The 22056-nt window shown below is 36.0% G+C and overlaps 1 protein-coding gene and 1 long non-coding RNA gene across 3 annotated transcripts in view; both read right to left on the bottom strand.

Moving 5' to 3' along the window:
* Positions 1 to 22056, bottom strand: part of LOC110373290 (ubiquitin-like protein 3) — a 149094-nt gene that overhangs the window by 63443 nt on the left and 63595 nt on the right. The window lies entirely within an intron of this gene.
* On the bottom strand, positions 19925 to 21469 carry LOC126054289 (uncharacterized). The gene is made up of 3 exons (XR_010277433.1): positions 20619 to 21469; positions 20320 to 20532; positions 19925 to 20206 (listed from the first exon to the last, which is right to left on the bottom strand). It is a non-coding gene; the product is annotated as an uncharacterized LOC126054289 (long non-coding RNA).

Below are 22056 nucleotides of genomic sequence, written 5' to 3'. Positions count from 1 at the left end.
CAGGGCTTTCGACAGCCGCTCGCGCGCGTTTTATGTTTATTATTTTTATTTGTGAACATGACGACCTCTGGCCAGTTATGTGCTGTGCTTGGTTGCAGATCAAGTAAAAGAAAAAATATAAAGCTTTCGTTTTTCCGTTTACCTAGAGATGTAGACAGGTCAGTTATTGTTTATTTTTTATTTGGTTTTTTAAATTATCTAATAAACTGAAGAACTATTTTGATTTGTGTAGGTGTAGGTATATGTGACTATTTTAGGAAAATAACCTTTAGGTTTCCTATTATATATGTATAGGCATTTAGAAATATTTTATACCTATGTATGAATATATTAAAAATAAGTCTTAAGTTATATAATAATAATTCTGTTTTTTAAAGTAAAAATACTTATCTTCTTTGTCATTTTAAAAATAAGCGACTTACTTTAGATACTTAAATTATAGATACTTATACCTTATACTTAGTTATACATGCAATGATTACCGATTTTTGTAGCTAAAAACATTTCGAGTATAAGTAGGTATAGTTCTCGTCCCACTAAATGGTGGCTTGGAACATTGCATATATCGCTGCGCAGAAACCAATTTTGGGTAAGTAGGTATGTATCGGCGGTCAGTGGTGTTGTGCCAGGGGTAATAGGTAAGTATAGAATACTTGCCTGTTCTGTGCTCGAAAAGTAGTTGGGCACCTCAATTGATTCGGGAAGACAGTTACAAATAAGCGTAACTTTGTTCCCTATTTAATTGTAAGAGGCAACCCTACGCTCGCTGTCGGCACGGTCGCGGTCACTGGACTGTGCGCTATCGCATTGAAATAACAATCGAGCGCTGGAGTTTTTAAGGTTCATTTTCTAACGCAGCTATGAATTTGTAGGTAGTTTGGGAACTTGTAGGTGCTTATAACAGTAGGTATGGACTTTTCTGTATGGAGTGATTTATCTGTTACGTAGTAACTATTATATAATCTGTGATATGACGTAAGAGGGTTCATTTGGGGCGAGTTAAGCCTTCCGACCTATTTCTCTTACATGTTGAGCTGATGCTGCTGTGGATAACATAAAGGATGTTACTACAGAGGCCCCATTTCATACACGTGACCTAACGCACGCACACAAGTGCATGCAACATTCTTCCATTCAGAATTCAACCGACAGGGATGCGGGTTATTCGAAAGTGATTGTATTTCATAATCAATATAATTTCATGTCGTATGAAAACTTTTAGCATGTGCCTGGTATGAGGAAAATTGGCTAACAAGGTTGTTAATCTAGTTTAACTAGAAATAGTAAATTTTGATTGCCTCAGGGAGATTCTATTTTGGTATCCAATTAATAACTCGCAGGCTCTTTGAACTCAATGTATATTCTTTCTGAGCTTGCTTTGATATAATTACAATATTCTAATCTAAATATGATAAACATGTTGTTGAACTTATTAGCTTCGATTTTATTACGTACTAGCTGTTGCCCGCGACTTCGTCTGCGTGGGCAATATAGAATGTCCAATTTCGTTTATTTAATCGTTCATTGCTCAACCCCCGTAGGTGATAGCGTGATAATATATAGCCTATGTGTTGGACCGGCCCCCAGGTAATAGTCATGCAAAATTTGATTTAAATCCATGCAGTACTTTTTGAGTTTATCCGGGACAAACAAACAGATAAACAGACATACAGACAAAAATTCTAAAAACTACATATTTGGGTTCAGAATCGATTATGGATCACCTCCAAGTATTCTTTTAAAAAAATATTCAATGTACAGTTTTGACTTTCCTATCATTTTATTATATGTATAGAAAACAGTAAAAATATATAATAGTAGGTACGTGATTCGGTCCAGAAACTTAGTGGAACATAATATAACGGTGTTCCGATTTGGATTCTTAAGGCTTACGAGGATCTAATTTACATAGAGTTCTTTGTATTTTAACCGTATTCTTTTCTTATAAAAAAAGACGGACTGGATAAGCCGCATGTTTTGTTAAGAACCTAATCATTTCAGATAAATAAACAATATACGCGAGTAAGTACACGTGCCAGAGTTATTGAATAAAAAATTATCTGAATGAATTTAGTATTCAAACAGCTATTCAACCTATGTAGTATCCGGGTAAAGTTGAAAAACCATCACGAAGATGCCACGAGTCTTTAGATTTGTCAGGAATAAATAAAAAGTAGGAAAAATCACCATAATAAGGTAAAGTCCAGGTTACCTAAAAGCCTCAGTCATTCACTAGTAAGCCTCATAAGCATGAGAAGGAGTTCTTTAGAAAATGGGTATCCTCTGGACAGATCAGTACTCCGAATATACAAAGACAAGTTATGTAAAATTTGAATGTAAAATTGCAGGTTACTAAACCAAACCTGAAAAGCAATGAAGCTACATTATACATTTTAGTCAAACTGTCGCCATTTGTTAAAGTTATCTCAAACTACCCTCCTTTTATTTGGCTTATCTGCGGAGCTTTTGTTTAAAATGTTATCCGGGACGTTAAAAGCTGTTTATATCGACAGGGGAGGTTTTTCTTTTATGGGGTGTTATGATTAGATGTTTTTGTAACGTAGGATAAAATATAGGTGACTACAAAAGACGCAGGAAATGTCGAAGGTCACCGTCTAGTACTTTTCTCGGCCCACACAGAAAGGTAGATAGCAACGGGAAGTGGGTGTGATAGAAAACACAAGCGTTTATCTCCAAGACAGTCTATAAAAGATTCACATCAAAAAATGATTTTCCACATTTCATAAACCTCTTACTCATTGTACTCTGTCTGAATATATTTCAGACTCTGTATAAATAAGTAACGGTTTATTCGCTCATCCAGATTATTTCTAAAGGTAAATTATTCGCCGCGTTGACTTATAAGAAGTTATATTCCACTTGACAGTTAAGTATATTACGTTACTCTAAGGTATTTTCAATTTTATCCTAAGACTAAGAAACTGTCGGCGATCCCAGTTGATTCATTAAGCGTTATTTATTAGATAGCCTGTAAACTTCGCTCGTTTATATTAAAATTCGTAACAAGTTGGTAAGTTCAAAATTTTTCTCGCAAAACTTTCAATGTTCGTATCGATTCTGTCTGTAGGTGACGTCATTTTGTTTTGTACGTTATGACTGCGACAACGCTTTTATACAATATCTATTGGGAAAATCGGATAAAGGTTCGTTGCCATGACTCCTGGTGACGTAAGCGGCGGATCGCCGTGTCAGGTACTGCCGTAAACAATGACGTAATACTGACATCAACAAAACGGGTCTCTGAAGATTTGTTATTTTTGCAATCGCCATTGGGTTTCTCTAATCCCATTGTGTCATTAAAAATGTTTTTATTTTAATATCTGAATAGCTGGAAGGTACTAAGCCAGCTCTAGCATTTCTATCGCTGCCTTATCGGTATGGTATTCTTGCTTTGGGTGACGCTATGGACTTACGTTTGGATGAAATCATCTAAGTTGTAGCATTCAAAATTATCAAAATGCTTACGTGAAATAAATCATAACAAAAGAAACATCCGATACTGTGCGAATTCCGACAGTGGCAGAGCATCAAATTCATTGTATCTTAATTAGAATCTGTTAGCGCAATTCCACATATGCGATGTCAAAGGCAAAGTTAATCCGATCTATGTCATTACCGTACTAATTAAATTCTATACGCCAGGCTTGCCAAAACAGACCACTACAACATTGATTATAATTTTCGTAATTATTGCCAATTTTGGCTCGCGCACGGTAGTATTATTAATATTTTAATTTTGATGTTATGGGAATGGAGAAAGGGATTGCGATTTATCGCTAATGGATGAAGATCGCTGAAAGGTGCAAAGCATTTTTATTTCTTAACTGCCTTATCTCGAAAACAACAACATCAATTGTTTACAAACACTGAAGTTAATCTGTTTTTACCTGCGGCTACTCCCAAAGCAGAAGTAAATATCTAATCCCGTTGCGCAATAATTAATCAGTCCCGGTTGTACCTTTTAACGTAAACAACACAATCCTGCGTTCCAAAACAGGCTATTGCGTTACAGCCTTTTGTAATACGCAATGTATTCGATTCTGAAGCCAGCGACTTAACCCGTCAATATTTCTGTATAGCCCTATTTCGGCAAGTTTCGGCAAGCTCCGCTGAGCTTCGGCAATACATCTGTATCGTACCCTCGTTCGCCTGTCAATTATTTGGAAAAAATACACCGGCTTCAGGTAACGTGAGTTAGCAGAGCGTAATGTATACTGGAACATTTGAGGGTTAATTGCTGTGAGAAACTAATTATTGTTTCAGGAAGGGGTTTAATTCAAATCATGTTTTGTGTTTGTTCCATCAATTCTGTAAAGGAGCTGATGAAACAACAAGCTTTGAATGTAAACATTGGGAGGTAACTACCGTGACCTACAAACCGAAATTCGAAGATATTTGACAGTGTCAGCTATACCGCACTGCGCCTGTGTTTTGGTAACAGCCGTCTTTCTTGAGATATTCCTTGGGGACATTATAAGCCAATTTCGTTTTATATTTTGCGAACTAAAACAAGTATAATATAAAGATGATTAGGGTTTTTAGCCTTATAAAAATAAAATACTGGTTCGATATATTGAAGTATGATATCACTTCAATATTTTACGACTTCAATATTAATGCGCAAGCAATATTTGAAAGCCAAAACCGTTTTGTGTGTGTAAACTAAGCTTCGAACAACATCGAAACTTTAATCCATTACTGGTCGAAAACTAGAATGTGCGGAGGTTTCAAAAATATTTTCTACAAATGTATGTCAGTGAACCGCGTGGTGATGCAAAAGCGTTGGAACACATTGTTATTGCCCGGGAACATGTAGCAACGCCAGCTAGGGTTAAAGCATCAACGCTACCGGAGACAGGAAAACACATAGATACAACCGAAACTGGGAAATAGGTGAACATTTTTCAGAGTGTGGATGACACGTCACGGCGTTACAACTCCGTAAAATTCAACGGGAAAACTAAAATATAGGAAAAGTTGGCAAATAGGAATGGTCGACAGATAAAATGTGCAGAAAGATAATGTTAGCACCAGAAAGATAATGTTCCCTCTGTTCTAGTTACACAAGTTAGTCAAAAGGACAATGTACTTTTTATTTATCAATGTCTTTCTTTCGTGTACTTCTTTGCGTAGGATTGAGGGAAATGTGTAGACAGTAATTACTTATTAGAGATGTACATACATACATACATAGAACACATTAATTCTCCATGACATTTAACATGACAAAAGCTAAAATGTATTTGGGTAACTAATATTCATTTAGGAGGCGGAGAAACTACGATGTAGTTCATATGTAGCTTCATAGTAATAATGTGTTTGCTTAGCCACCAATAATATTTAATCTAATGCAATACCATCCAGGACCAAAATAAATTATACCAAAGCAACGGTATTCACATTGACATCCGTTGCCACATTAGCAGATTTACCAAACATGCTCCCGTCAGCGACAGCCCTGCCAATCGTATTGTGTCGAATCGCGTTGTAACATTTATCGGCAACGCATGCTCATCAACTAAAGCTGGTTCGACAAACGCTTGTTTGTTTGTTTGTACTAGCTTATATTTGTTTACATTTTGATGTAGCTGCGATATGTTAGAAATTTTCAGAGAGAGGGATTTTGTAACATAATCCAAAACTTGATTTTGTTTCTGTTAAGTTGATTGAAGTCATTCAGATCGAGTCTTTGAGATGTTTGATCTAGTGATACTTTTTCTTCTTAGGAGTCGGTGGGAATCTAATTTTTTTGGAGGCCCTTATTTCGTCACTGTATTCCGTATAACGGTATTTCCAGTGGCGAATAACTTCATTAATTTCAACGCTTTTCGGTATTACGGGGTTATCATTCTATATCTATGTCACCAAACAACACAGGTACGCAATTTCGCAAATGACAAGCTTATAGATCGCAATGATCATGAGAGTAGGCTTCCGCTTGACTATCAAATATTCCCGTGGGATTCATCAAGCCGTCCATCGCCGCTTTGACGGGTGTTTAATTAAATTCAGGCCTCGGTTTCACGAAACAACACTACAAATTCAACCTCGTACCTCTTTGTTTCTTCAATTGTAATTTCAAGGGTACATGTGCTTTGTTGCGGTCGGGTATGTTTTAAAATACCTGGCAGTTGCGAGGATACCCCTGAAGCTGAAAGTATACCCGATCGACGCCAGTGAATTTCATTTGAAATTTCGGTTACGGTCATTCGATATCTGTTTTCGATGTTTTGAATGTAACTTACGTATATGTACTTAAGTATTTTAATGTTCGACAGTCAAATACGTAAACAATTTCAAAGCAAATAATTTTGTGGGAATCTTGGAAACCAGTGGAATGATGACTGTCAAAGTTTCAAATTTTAATTAATATTGTTCGGAACATTTATAATTGGAAGAAGATGTTGAATAACAGCGACTTCGTGTTCAAAGGATGTAACGAACCGAAATATCATTGTGTTTCGTCAAAACAAACATTACAAATAACAGACAACACTTGATTGTTAGTGAAGTTAGTGGTACAAGTGTGTTTAATAAATGAATGTCGAGTGAGAAACGATAGGGCGCTTAACTGAGAGTACCGGTTTAAAAAGCTGCAGGAAGAGTGCGCGAGAGCACATGAGGCGTGACGGCTTGCGCTATGGTTACTCCACGGGCGCACGCTGCCACGCACATGAGTCAGAGCGCGTTGACCCGCGACGCGGAGCGGACGCCTCCGACACATTAGATACCGCTTTAATAACACACTGCGATAATTTTACAACCGGTTCCACGTACAGAGGACTGTATTATTATGATAATTGAAATGACTACTAGTGCGGTTACTAGAGTGTAAACAAGATAACTGTAACGTGGCTCGCGACTATGTATAGTAAACAAACATAAATATTAAATATTTACACGACAGGCATGTTATTGTATTTCGATAACAATAAAGATAGTATTTTCTGCTGTAGTGGTTCGGTTGAAGTCATTCATGCGTAAACGATTACAGATGACGAAGACCTCGGTGTCGAAATACACTTTCTCTTACTCTCGAGGATTTCCAAGAAAAACACACGGCAAATGACAACACGAATTAAAGTGCAGTAACTTTATATTGTCAATTATACATTTACAACAGTTTTGAAATCAAACTGAATCATAAGATGCAAGAGAAAGTTAAAGAAAGCCAATAAGACGTGACTGACAAATACGTGAGGACATTAAGAGGACGAATTGGAATTTTTGGCGCCAAGGATGTCAATTTTTCTCAGTAAATACAAAACGGATCAAAATACAACTTGGTTACCTGAAAGTTCATGATATAAACCTTATTTTGTTAGTTGTAGAAACATGATTAGGTAACTTTTATAACAGAGAAAAATATATCAAACATACCTCTTTTTAAAAAGAGATTCACATATTATGGGCAAACGGGACCGATTAAAGCCTCTTAACTTTTTTAGTAGTTGAGTATATACATACTCTTTAAAATTGTAGTAGGATTTTTTATCAAATTATCATTTCTAAATAATAAAATTACAAAACCATTTTGTCGCTTACGACTTTTAGTTATAAGCTAGCGCGCGTATTGTTATCCTCGCCCCGCTCAGACGCTCCGACCCCTTTTGGCGCCTTAGATGCGCGTGCCGGTTATGGAATTATTGTTGACCACTTCCTCGCCTTAAATGACGTAGAAAGTGACGGTAATTCGACCAATACCTGAATTGAATAGTTCATTAATACAAGGGTTCCTGCGTACCTAGAATGACGTCATGTTACTTGCATAACCAACCTAGCCACATTCTCAGCCAAGAGAACGCAATGTAAACCGAATAACTTGGAAAATGTTTGCTGGTGGAATGAAAACGAAATTTTTTACAACGAAAAAAGGCGATTTATGCGGGATGAGAATTTTCATTTAGAAGGCAGTAATTTAGTTTTCTAGGTACCTGAAGAAATTGCGTTTGTGAAAATTGTTACGATAAAGGTCAAAAGTTCAATATTCATGAGGCGAGCGAGGTTGTTTTTCGAGAGTCATTAATTATTAAAAAAAAAAACAATTTCAATGTAATATGATAAGAGCCTTCATTGGAATTGAGTTACAATTGTTATCGTGGAGTCGTTTGAAGATAGTGATTTTAAGAAACTGAACTTTCTAGAAAATATCTACCAATTCGTACTTCGATTAATATTTTTAACCGCTCTTTATATCAATTTATTTTCAGTTACAAATGAAAATTCGTTGCTACATACCAACGCAACAATAAAGAAATTTCAGGTGACATAAAGAGGCTGCTCTCTTTATGTCACCTGAAGTTTTTTTACGATAAAACTTGTGTGAGCGCCTGTACAAACTATTTTAAACGACTTTTATATCACTATTAAAACTTTCCAAGGGTGTACAATAAACGGTGGAAGGAATACCGTGGGATTTTATGCTCTCAAGAAAATTGTTTGGTATTTATTTTATTATGTTGGTATTAGGACGTTTATGGACGAAGTGGTATGTGTGCTTCCTTCGTTAGAAAATCTTGACGCTTTGAATTCTAGTGGATTCTCTACTGAATTCACAACATCAGGAATTATCCGAAAAAAAACGAATAAATCCTCCAGTTATGATTGGCCAATCTTGTTACAAAAACACCCGAATTTGGCTATTATTGTGTTTAAAATTATTACTGAAATGGGAATAAAAAGTTTTTAATCGACTTATTTTCACCACTAACGAAATAATCCGATGTACAGTTCCTCGAAATATGATATGTAAAATATGTACATATATGAATGGTCTTTGTTCAATTATTAAAGCACTGTGGTATGCTTTTGATCAGTTTCATTACTGTAACGAACATAGCCATTCGAATTAACAGTTATCGACATAAAGAGATTCGACGAAGAAAACTATTCTCCAGCCTTTTCTTACAACCATGAATGCTATAAAGGAGCCTTTCTAGTATTTATAGCTATATTATTCAGTGGGTCATAGAACTGTCGGGATTCCAATCGCGACCTTTATTGACCCTAATAGTGGGCGCCGATTGAATCATAATAGTTCACCATTTGTACACATAGATTTTATTGAACACTACTACTTTTATGGCGTTTGTAATCGATTCTAATTGTTATACTTCCGCGGTAAAAACAGTATATTTTTAGTACTAAACCTTTGACCTTTAGTAGGCTTTTAAAAGCGTAGTCTATTAGCTCATCAAAATCAGTGCTATAAATACCTTAAAACGTACCATTACTTTTAAAACTCAGCATAAAAACTGAAAAGCCTTCATTACCCGAAACCTCTAACTTTAACAAAATTCTAGAGAATTTTCCATTTTAAGTTTATTTGTAGAAAGTTACGATTCAGCGTAACAGCTCAATCTACATATTTATTATGTGGTTTGATCCGGCACTTTTTATAGTTTATTGGGAATTTTATGCCGCCTTCGAACCGGGTAAAATCGCTTTGCGTAATTTAATTTTAGTTCTGACAAAATATTTACAAATAATTTTAGTCACTCAATAAGTTTGGATGGCAGTGACTGCACTTTACCTGTTCTACTTAGAACATTACTTCATCCTGTATTCCCCATGAAATCATACAAATACCTCATCCAGTATAATTTTCTGTTGCGAATTATGTCACTTTCAAAACGTACCTGCAACAAGAAAATTACTAATTAATACACAGTTTCAAAGGAATTAAGGAGTGCTTTTAACTAAGTATTCGAATGCATCATATACCTTTACAAAGAAATACATATACAGAATGCATATGAATACGTAATATCTAACCAGCTTAAATAAAAGGTACAACGTATACGCAATGCAGAAACACGGCAGACACAAGTTCCTGCGGTCTGAAGTCTGAAAGAACGAACATTTATTGAATAGTCACAGAAACTACGTCGGGAGTCCATTCATTCGCGCAGCAGTGCGGAGGATGGCTGCACCAGGGTACGGTACCCGTCATAAACTGAAGACATCGTCCTCAAATAAAACTAGAATACCACTTTCATATAAAATTGAAGTACTTGCAACTTGGGTACTTCAGTTTTAACGGTTCACGAGGTATTGGAGTGGAATGCTCGAAGTTTGCAGGCGATATCTTTCGAATGGCATATAAAATCGAAACGTAGGTAACCTATTCTTAGGTAACTTATCCAATCAATTTGGAGACACGAGTTATAAAGTTGTAGTATTAGTTATCCATTGGAATCGAATTAGGATAACCCAGCGTGTATAAATAGTTCAGTTTTGCTTACGTATGGCGGGTTTCTAATAGAAATAATTTTGAATAACGCCACCATACATAAAAATCTATGAGAAAATATTTTCATCGTCTATAACTTGCACCAATCGCGCTTACATCGAAGCGTGACAGCGAGCGTTGACAACTTTATCTCAAAAGCGCAGTCTGTGGACTCGGCGGCAACGTACAATGAACTGGCAGAACCGCACGGTAATGCCATTTTTACACCACCGCTTCTGAAATACACTATATCACACATACCGTCCACTGCACATACCCCTTTTAAAATTTAACAGCGAACCAATATTGATTTATTCCATGACGTTATCTATGCGTTTGCTCTGCGGAGCGGGGACGCTTGGCAAATCTGTTGACAGGCCATTCATCAAAGTATGTTAGTGTTAAATAGGCAGGTAGAGGAAGGAAATATGTCGGCTACGTGAGAAACATATTATTCCGTCGTAAAGCGAAGTAAGTATTTTAATTTAAAATCTTCTTTTGAACATAGCATGCACCTGTCAAAGTGTCACATTTAGCATGACAAGTTTATCCCTATTGCAGTCGGGGACACTGAACTACACTCTAATGCCATTTTTACGATCACCGGCACTCACCTCGCTTTGCCTGGTCAAAGTACTGGCTTTCTCCTTTGACCACTTTGTCGCTAAAGCAAGACTTTATGTAAGTACTCTAAGACTTAACAACCATGGTATAGTAAGTTCAACTCAGTCGTGCGCGCGGCCTTATGTGTGGGTAACTCTTGTACATATACAGTGACTTTGTGTGCGTGACAAGAGGTACAGTCGGGTACAATACAGTTATTTAGGGGTTATATGGGAGTGTGTGGTGTTTAAAGAAAAACAGTTATTACGTAATTTAATGTTTATTTATTTATAATGATTATGAATCGCTACTTGAAAAATCAAATGATGAATTTTCGGATTCGCTACTCTCCAAGATGAATTATAAATTCTGACTCCATGTCAAAATGTCTATAGTATTCTTCTTTTTTCTTATGTACATGTCGACAAGTATTACCCCACATTCCTTCATCAATTTGACTTAAACGTTCATTTATGAGTTTCATTATTTCCGTCTTATTTTGGTCGACATTATGCGAAGCAATTTAATTTATTTTAATTCCCCACACATTTTGTTTACATTATTATACTAGATTATACCTCTTTTTACATTCTTAGTCCACACTTTTATTTATTGTCCGCGTACCCCCAGCCTGAAAATATGTAAGGAGTATTTAATTCATCTTAGATATTTCACCTTATTTATTTCTTAGATACTGTCAATGTCAATTTGAAAAGACGTATGAGAAAATAATGAAAAGCTATATCTATTATATAAAAATAAGTCGGGTTTTCCTCCCTGACGCTATAACCTTAGAATGCACGAACCGATTTCCACGGTTTTGCATTCGTTGGAAAGGTCTTGGGCTCCGTGAGGTTTATAGCAAAGAAAATTCTGGAAACTCGATGTCCGAACTCTACGCGTGCGAAGCCGCGGGCGGAAGCTAGTTTAATAATAAAAAGCTTTGAGTCGTGAATAACTAGTATTTTCGTAAACGACTGTACCCATAACAAAAAGCGATAAGAACACGTCATGCTCGGACGACGTCACTGTCACACGAATGAAAGTAGTATATTTACAAGCCGACGCACACATAGGGCCGCGCGCAAATCTGAGTTGAACTATCTATAAGACCGTGTATCTGAATGAATATAAAGACACCAGAAAAGTTTTATGTTTTCTAAGACCATCGCACAAACTAGAGATTGTCTAACTGCACATAAGTCTTAACACACGTGACGTCTCAGTAGGATATACACAGATAATGTGTGACAAGTACAAACTGCATGTAAAATGAGGCTACAGGTACACTCATACATCTGTTGGATCAGGTGCTATTACATTATCTACCACATTTTCCGGTTACAATGGCCTATTTATCTTCCATCAGCTAAGTAAAACGGCAAAAAACTAATCCATTTCGGTTTCGCATCTGTCTTTTGCTTTTGTATTGACTTTTTATTTTGTCAGTGTTTTTTCTTTTGCCAAATATTTTCACTTCTAAAATAAGAATATTATCTTACGATAGGGTTAAGTACTTTTCCCTTTTCGAACGTTTAAGGCATAGATTAGTGTAAGCCACTCTTTTTTCTTTTTAACACGACTCCATTTTTTACTTTATCATCTACACCACTTAAGCAATGAAACAGCTAATTAGAAAGTAGCAAACAGAAGGTCCAATTTATGCAAGTCCTGCTATCAATTGCGTGCAGGCAATAGATTAGGTCGGCGCCGGACAAGCTTATCGTGCGTCGTGATATATTCGCGCAAATGATGCATGTTGATACAACTTGCAGCCTAGTTAAGCTACTGACTCATAAAATATACTGTTAGTGGTGAATAATCGATTTAGGGGATTTAGGAAAGCTAGCAGAGGAAACAATACATTGAGTATACTCTATTGCACACACAAAAGAAGCAAAAAAAACAGGGGGGTCTAATTGCAAACCACGATTGCTTCCAAACAACATTTACATAGGCATAAATATGCCTATATTTACACCATATGTACAAAACTTCATTGTTGGACATGCTACGTCGTAAAGACGAACGCATGCATATGATTAATTAAGATCAAAGGAAATGTACTGCATCACATGCAGAGAAAATGAGTCTTATGTTTCCATTTCCCTTTAGATATAACATAAAAGCCATTTATTAAAAGTCGATATCTAGAAAGAATGTTACTTGTGAGATGACAGCAGAAGAAAATGGAAGAAGAAAACATGCTGCTGACATCAAATAACATTGGGATAAGGGAAGGGCAAGAGGATGATGTTAGCAAGTTAGGTTGTAAGCTATGCCATATAAAATCATTTCAAGTACTTACGTAGTACAATTCCGCAGACAAATCGTCAAAGTTGTTCTAGCATAAACATGATAGAACAGGCTGAAAGTTTCCAACAATAAGGTTCAATACAGATAAAACGTGCAAACTTTCTAACAGCGTCATGAACGTGCTGGCATTGTTTTCGGTTCGCTTCCCGGCCTGTGCACTTGTCGTCTCGTATACAACGGTTATGGCCGTTGAACTGCAATGAAACATTGTATGACTGTGCGTGTTGATATGAGTATAAATATATTTAAAATTCTTGAGTATGTTTTGTACTGCAAATGAACTTTCGAATAGTTATTTTGTTTGCTTATCATTCCCAGACATCAAATAGCCATGTAAGAGCCTTGAAAATACTCTCCTCAATTCTACAGTAAAAGATGATAGGGTCAAAGGATGGCCCTTCTTTCAACCAAAAAGTCCAGTACCTTGCATCCAATACATCATTCATACTGTCATATATTTGTCACCAATGATTCACCACATCTAGTCCAAGTTCCCTTGCATACGTGGCCACTCCACATGGCTATTGTATCAGTTGCATTCATAGGACAGCGACCGGCGTCGGGTTCCGGAGTACCAGATCACTGAACATGGCTCCGATAGCGGTGCTGTGACGTCACAACTTTGCGGGAGTACGTTGAGATGCCTTTTGTTTGTATGTTAGGCTTATTAAGTACGTTGCTGTGTCATGGTTGCTGAATTAATATGTAATTTTAAGAATTGGAGAATTTCAAGCCTATTGAATATCTAATTAAATATAAGACAAAAAAGTGTGTTTTTTCTTAGACGAAATACCAAAAGGAAGAAAAATCTAATTGTTTGTTTAAAATCTCATAAAAAATAGAATTCAAGAAATATTGGTTGCATGTATTATTTTACAGAAAGCCAGACTACATAATAAAGAGTCGGGGACCAATAAAAAATCTAATAAACCCTGCAATGCCTGAATACCAAATGCAATTTCAGCATACAATAAGCTTTTTAAAGCTGGCTAGCTATAAATCCTGAACTAGAAAAGGTTAGGATTTCGAACTTTCTGGAAAAGATTTAATGAATGTTGACGTGATTATTTTTATCTGAGGTATTTCAGGCGTGTCTGTGCAATGGCGTGAACCAGACGATTTTCAAAGGGTACCTGAGTATAAACTGCACAGTCTGATGGACACTAGGAGCTAATAGAAAGGGCATCCTAACAGTGACAATTGATAGTTTTAACGTTAACTTCATGCTTATTAAGTAATAGCTTTTAGGCGGCGTTGAAGGAAACAGTAAGCTAAGAGTTTGTGCATTGTGTTTGTGTCTGGCACAGCCTCTATCTACAAAACTATTAGAAATATATATTCATCGGAAAGGAAAAAAAACTTGATGGAAATACAAATGATTTAATATTCGATGTCACCCATTGAATTCTCGATATAAAACGTCAATATGAACTTTTGCCTTCGTCACCTAGATGGCTCTTAGCTTTATCACGTTGATGTCCACTCACATGTATGTATCCCAAAATTCAATCAACGACGTTTTCGACGATAAATTCTGATACGTAGTATCCACGAGTTTGGTTAGTTACAACTAGGGCTTTCGACAACACCTTTGAGATAGGAATAAAGTTGACTGAGGGTTTATTTATCCACAGTTACATTAAGAAGTCGTCTTTAAGGTAAATAAGGAAAATTATTACAAAAGTACACCGTAACTGCTCGACAGGAGATTTTTTTAAGTTCTGTGTTCCCCAAATTAGGCACTGCCTGTATCTTGGGGTCCTGAATGTACAGGCAAGTAACAGTTTTTCATTATTCAGAGAAACGTTACTCCTCAATTATCAATTTCGTAAGCACTACTACATTGGTTTACATTGCTTGAAGATAATTCAACATTATTTTTTCTAGCTTTCTAAACAGTCAAGAACATCTAAAGGTGAATTTAAGACCAGTACCCCAAAAACTGCTTAATGCCACAGCTATGACAGCGTGTCATCCCTCGAGCAAGGACATTTTGTCAGCCGTCCTCGGCAGTAGGTGAATTTAATTACAGAGTAGCAAGCGATAAATCGCCCCGGGGAAGCTTGGTCGAACTATGTACTGTTTCATTATAATATTGAGCTCCAGGGTATTTGTGGGGTGGACGCGAGTCACATAAATTAGTAGACAGGACGCCATACTTTGTTTAAGATTTTTTCATGTTCACCTGTTGTTGTAGGTTTTATTTCAGATGTATCTTTTACCTAAAGTTTTTTAATTTCGGCATATTTACAACATGAAAATTACTTGTTCTCGTACAAAAATAATGATTAAGTATAAAATTATACAAATATAATATAGTGAAACTAAACTAAATGCAAATAATAACCCTGGCACCGATACACTAAAATTGCACATCCCATTAATTAACCAAAAGGTTAAGTAAACTATTTAATTGAATATCAATTTGTTTTGCAATCCACAATCAGTAGGCATTTAATTGAATTAGCGTGATACGTAAATATGGCGTAATATAAAATAAACGAGGATAATAATGTATTCCATTGTCAATTGCGTTTGGCAGACTTTACCGGGCGGGCGTATGTAGCTAGGGTTGCCAGCTCTGCCACATTTCATTAATAAAATCCCGGTATACAAGGAAATTTAATCCGCACCATGTTGGTTCAGCTCCGGATAGCGACAATAAAAATATTTGAAAATGGGTTTTCAGCCGAGGTTAGCCAGAAGCCGGTTTAACGGTTTCACTATTACGTTAACGGTACGACGACAATAAACTGCGGTTCTTTTATTTAGAAATCTGGGTAACAATAGTGGCTCTCACTTCAGGCCATTATATAAAGTTTCCTGTGGCTAATATTGTAAACCGTGACAACACAACTAAATAGTTGTTTTAAACGGAATTCTGTTTTTAATTGTATATTTTATTGTGAGAGAAAAATTGACACTACAAAAAGGTTTTATGAGAAACCCTGACTGGTATCGCGGCATTATGAATCTCTACTTTGAGAATCGAATGAGCGAGTCAGTGGTTAGAGCCAACTATAATATTAAAGTGGTCAACCCTAATGAGTATCGATATGGCTGTTTCTGATGGTCGATGCAGAACTCTGTACGCGGATTTATAGGTATTACATATTATTGTTTGCTGGCCTTAATCGATATGAAAGAGCTCTGAGCTTATATCCATTGTGCTTGTGATTTATGTCAGAAAATATATACTCTGAAATGAACGAACCACTACTAATCTGTACCTTTAATTAGGGTATTAATAATTGCAACAAAATACTCCTATATTATCAATTTAATTCGAAGCGTTAATTAAACTAAAAGAGTGAAGTAACTTCGTTTTAAAACGTAGCAATTACGAAACCGTTAAAGAGTTAGGAAATGACTCGAGTAAATAAAACAACACTGATGGTGTTTTATTTTCTTCATTTAACGAATAGAGACTCTTTTTAATGAACCTTTTACTTTCACAGTTTTATTGATATTTTAGATTTTTACTTTCCATGACTTATACACCTACTGCTTTATTTTCGGGACAAATTCAAAGCAAATAATAAATTCACGTTGGTAGATATTATGTCATCTATGAAAATAATATTCTTTGAAATCTCTTTACAAATGTATTTTGGGTCCAATATCGAGTTATTTTCAGGAGATAAAGATCGGAGGAACCCAGGTGTTTGACCTTTTGGCTCTTAAGGAATCTTTAATACGAATTTTGAGGGCCGAAGAACGTTTGACGAATATTATGCGTGGGCGAACCTTGCCTTCTAAAATAAGCAAGTACTTAAACTGTCAAAGCAAAGTAATTACTTACTGTTTGGCCGTTTAATTAGAATAAAACAACCAATTGGTGAAGGTATCACGAAGTACAAACAAAATAAAACTTTTTAAATTCCAATGTGGAGTTTTCCGAGAAGATTCCAACACGACCGCTTGACCTATTAGGTAAAATAATTAATTTACGAGTGGTCACAGAGGGTACCGCTAACGAATTCATTGAGGGGGACGAATTCCTTAATGGGGATCGGGAAGCAATCTAAATTCTTAACGCAGAGTATCCAGGGGGGAAGATTATCACACCATGTGTAGACCCCATTTGTTGTACCAGGATTTCCTTGATTGCAGTTTGTGTTGTCTGTACGCATTAACGTTTTTGTGGAAAGCTTCAATGTTTAATGGGAATTTGTAGAGGAGTCACACCGCGATCGCCGTTATTGGCAAGATTTAGATGGGGTTTTGTACAATTAAAGTATTTATTTGTTTTTGTATAATTTACTTTTTAAACTAACTAATATCCAGTGTTACGTCTTTGAGGAGACAATCATTAAATCTCCATGTAGGTAATAATAATTATGAGGTCAATGTTTTTAGAGTATTACAGCAACATTTTAATCGGACAAGTTCCCAAAACTGACCTAGAGAAGGAAATAGTTTCAGTGAACTAGATTAGAGGCGATGAGCTGGCATTCTGCCACTGAATAGTCCAAAATTATCAATATTTACTCCTCCGTATTTATGCCAAATTGTTTTGAGTACAGCTTTGGCAACATTGCAGCACTTAACAAATCATTAAGCTTCATAAAGGTGCTTATTAATACGTAAATTATCTTTACAAAATCTATGCAAAGGTATATTAGATTAAATTCCGAAATCAAAGCTCCTTTTAAACAAACCCTCATCTTAAACGATTGTTCAAACATCTTCGAATTCAATTTTGCATCTAAAAGTTCAAAGACGGCACGGTGAGATTCGAGACTTTTCATTAGTAAACGAAAAAGCGTTGCCCTGACTAGACGTCTGTGTTTACCACCCGAGATTCAATCTAGCTATTTGCTTGTACCAGTCCTTCGCTGCATTATAAATAACAAGTAAACATCTCCGTACTTCAAGCATTTCGTCTAGTCTTACTGACGACGTTAGAAACGATGCATTTTTGCAAACCACGTGAAAGTTTCTAAGTCTTTCCTCTACCGTGAACTTTAATTAACTTCAAAGAAGTATGCAAAGTCAAAAAATGCAAAAGAAATTTAACATTTTCCAAACCAAAAATGAAGAAAAATCTTGATTCCGGGAAGTTGCCGACTTGTTCTAGAGCTTTTATAGGGAGTAAATTGTCGCGAAACCTTTAGGGTAAAATACTGATGTTGAGCTTTTTATGGGCAAAGTGGAGCGAGTAATGTGACGTAGGTAACGTTTCGGCGATGTGCGAGTTATGATAACTATAAGGGTAGCTCTGACGTTGTTTGGTGACGTCATAAGATACCCTCACCTGTTCATGACACGCGAAAAACGTGATAGTTTACGTAGCTATTCTGTTATGTAAGATAGCTAGTCGAATATGTAGGTATGCAGTCGAATCAGATCTTTCGAGAAAAATAATGTGGATTGCAGTTAAATATATTTTTCTAGTTAGTCTTGAGAGGAATCGTGTTACGACATGTTTTTGTAATTAAGTTTTCTAGTGAGAAAAGAGGAACGTGTTAATGGGACTGCATACCTAACACCAGTGCAAGAGAGATTCTTGTACTGAAATCTGGAGTACTTTTACATGTTATAACGGGGCCTCAGAACATTTAAAGCCTTTACACAATATGTATTTTACTGGGTAAAATACCTGCACGAAAAACTCTTAATCGCCTACATTCTATGTGCGTATTTAACCCACTTCATTCTAGTCTAAGAACAGAGTGCTTAGTGCGAGTTTTCGTGAATTTTTTTACGGACTCACATGAGAGCGCGTATACTAAGATTTGTATGGAACAAAAACAGCTCCACCTAGTGTCAAAAATTGGAACCTGTTTTTGTTCCATACAAACAGTGTTGCCAACAGTTGTAGAAGCTTACCACCAGAGTCAACTTTTAAAACCACCAGAAAACCACTAACAAAAAGGAGAATGCCCGTTTTGTTAGGAGATTTGGGCCCCCAAAAAAAAATTGCGTGCCATGGTGGTTTTAACTTTATTTTGAAGAACTACAATTACCTTTTCAGACCCTGAAAACAATTTATAATTTTTCACCCTAGTTTCCGAGAATTATTGATTTTTTTCAGATGAAGAAATTGAGGTTATTAGACAATATTTTTTCAAAAACAATTTGCGTTAAAACAATAAAATATTTTTAGTATTAATATTGATTCCCAAATGAAATAAAAACATCAGATATCATCTTTTCTTGCTAAATAATATGTTAAACTGTTTATCTTGCAGTCAGCGGAAGTAGGTTTTGCTGGCACCAGTAGAAATAAATATACTTAGGGCTAAATTGGTTGGAGGAGCATGTGGCTACGTTACAACAACCACAAGGAGATATCTTAAGTTAAGCTACTTGGTCAGATTGCACTCGGGTGACCATCCATTACAAACTTCAGCTGGGTGGCTGCTAGTACTTACATTTAAACTGCTGATTCTGGGTGCATTATTTATACTTGTTATGAGTAGCTAGAATCCAGCAAGTGTGACAACCACTTACCAGGAGGTAACATGTTATAACCCAGTGTATCGGGTGTGGAGGTCAGATGGGCAATCACTCTTTGAGCAATACTGTATTCAGCTGCATCGGTTAGACTAAAAGCCGACCCCAAGATTGTTGGCAAACTGCTAGGTACCTAGTATATACGAGTATGTATGACATATATGACAGCATCTCCTGCAAGCGATATAGTAAAATCACTGCCCTGCTACTTAGTAAGATTGCTGTGCCATCCATGATTAGCTGTAGTTTATTTTAGAAAGAGCTTAATTATAAAGGAGTTTAAAATATAGTAAATGCTATACAGATGTTTAATAAGAAAAAACACAACCAATTAAAATAATAGACATTTATTCTTCAAGGTATATGTTGTCTAGAAATTGTGCTGGAACGCTTATATCATTAAAGCGGTGGCAGTGGTGGTGGTACAGGAATCATCATATCTGTAATTATGTTTCCATCCATGATACCAGTCTCCGGTGCAGCAGTGTGTTGGCTACTGCCAGCAACGGGTTGCCTCCGGACTTGTCTTGATGCAGCCGCCCAACAAGGAAGACAAACTCGTTCCAAATGCAACACCTAATAACAAAAATATTATATTTAGATACTTGATATTCATTAATATTTAATTAGTTCAACACATACATATGCATTCATACATTAAGTTTAAATAAAGAAGAATAAACACTTACATGATGTGCTTGTGTCCATCTTAGTATAACATTCCTTTGAGGACAATCTTGACTGACTCTATAAGTTCTGCGACTTGCTATTGACAAGCCACATGCGTAGCATATGTTTAGGTGTCCACAAGCAGGGGATACAAGTGACAGATTTGAGTTAGATGCTATCTGGTTTTGTAATAATACAAAACATTTCACACACAGGATGTCATCAGAAGATATCTGGAAAAAATGATAAAATAAAATGTAAGGTGGTTTAGACAGTTTAGAGACGTGTGAAATCCACAAACATAATAAAACAAACTTACCAATGTAGGTGTTACCCAGGATCTTAGAAGGATAAGCATTGGTTCATCTATTTCTTCAATTAACGTCTACGAAGATTAGGCGCTATACGTAAAGAGCAATTAACACACCGGCGACACAAAGAGTAGTTTACTCGACTTCTACCCGGTGCAGACATTTTTCCGGAGTAAAACAACAATATCACTAAAAACAAGAGTCCAATGCTCACGAGTCAATGTGCTCACTTATCATCACTAAGAAAAGAGTCCAATATCTAAAAAAAAAACCACTGGAGGCACGAAAACGATCAGCTCGACAGTTTTTACGCAAATTGTAACGATCAGAAGCAAATACGGAGGAATAAATTCAACTCTACGCATAACAACCGGCACGAAAACAATTTGAATGACGTATTGATTTGACAGATAGACTCGCGCGCGTTCCGAGTAGATGTTACCATGTTAAATATTTTGTTAATTGATTTCCTAAATCGATTTGTTATAAATAATATCATTTACTAATTATTGTGTTATTGTTGTATTCCATATATGGTGGTATGTGTAACCGTTTTATAGATATAGTTTATTTTTTATTTTTATTTTATTTTATTTTTATTCGGAAAACAAACAGTTTTATAAAAAGACACTTAAATGAGATAGTCTGTTGTCTACCTGGCAACATTCAGGTTAAGTTTTAATGGCGGAACTAGCTTAGATTCAATAAAATAAATATTAATTATGTTTTTCAATGCTAGGGTACAAGAAATTCTGAAAAAAAATAGTTAGTTTTATAAAATTAGGACTTGATTTTTAATAATAAAATATTCTTGACACTCTATCACAAATAAGGGGCCCAACGGGTGGCAATGTCCTTTATCCCACACTTAAAATCACCAAATTCACCACTAAAAAAATATTGTTTATATTTTATTGTAACCTAAAACAATTTAATCATCCAAAGATGTAACTCGGCAACGATAGAAAATTAAAACAGACAAAGCATTACATCTGTTTAGCAATTCATCCGAATCCGAATCCTTCACAAATTATAATCCGCGTAGTAGTTTCACAAATTGTTTAGTTACGCATTTGACCAATGAATGAGTACTTAATATAATTATATAGTAGTCGTTCACCTTTTTGTTTTGTAGATGCTTTTTTGACATTCCGTGAGACTTCAAATCTCCATAGTAACTCCTTAAAGTTGTACCACAAAACTTACATTTCGCTACTTGACCCGCAGTACTTTCAACATTTCGCCACTAAATAGGGGACTTAAACCACCAGTATTAGTGGAAAATCCACTAAGTTGGCAACACTGCATACAAATCTTAGTATACGCGCTCTCATGTGAGTCCGTAAAAAAATTCACGAAAACTCGCACTAAGCACTCAGTATGGAAATCTATTTCGAACAAAAACGTTCCGAATACGTCAAGCAGGTTACCTACTACACAGAGAAC

Source organism: Helicoverpa armigera, chromosome 19 (genome assembly GCF_030705265.1).
Source record: "Helicoverpa armigera isolate CAAS_96S chromosome 19, ASM3070526v1, whole genome shotgun sequence".
Lineage (NCBI taxonomy): Eukaryota > Metazoa > Arthropoda > Insecta > Lepidoptera > Noctuidae > Helicoverpa > Helicoverpa armigera.
The sequence above is the reverse complement of the archived record's forward strand: the minus strand, read 5'-3'. Positions and strand labels throughout refer to the sequence as shown.